Consider the following 636-nt stretch of genomic DNA (forward strand, 5'->3'; position numbering starts at 1 on the left):
ACACAAGTCCTTTTTTTTACTAATTTGTTCTCTCCTACGAACAATTTTTTCGTAAAATCTCGTCTAATAACTAATAATAAGTTAAGTTTCTATTACAATACGGAACAAAAAGGACAATATACAGGATGGGWAGAAAGAGTTGTGATACCTGTCTCTATCCAGGGAAACTACAGGATCTAAAAGAATATCCCAATCCTAAGGATCCATAGGATTAATTGTGGATCCAACACAAAAATAGAAAGATTTGAGTTTTGGCCGTTAAGTTTTTCAAAAATTTCTTGTGCATCTTTATACTTTTTCATCAGAAGTTCATTGGTTTGAAGCCTCTGATGAAGAAATTCACGCTCCTTTTGAAAGAAATCTTTAAGAGCAACTGAATTCAATTTTTCTGTCTCAGATTCCTTTAGGGCCTTAGTTTTCTTTTCTAGGTCCTTAGTTATACGCTTGTTCAACTCCAAAAGTTTATCTTCTTCTGATTTCTTGAGGGCGCTTATGAGAGTCTTTTCTTTCGCTAAGTCATCTTTTTCTGCGGTTAGAAGATCGGTTTCTCTTTTGTAGAAACTTGCTTCTTTTTCCGCTTTTATTCTTTCAGATTTTTCAAAACTTAATTTTTCTTTTAGCTTTAAGAAATCTTCT

Source organism: Cynara cardunculus (assembly GCF_001531365.2).
Source record: "Cynara cardunculus var. scolymus isolate 2C chromosome LG 17, CcrdV1, whole genome shotgun sequence".
Lineage (NCBI taxonomy): Eukaryota > Viridiplantae > Streptophyta > Magnoliopsida > Asterales > Asteraceae > Cynara > Cynara cardunculus.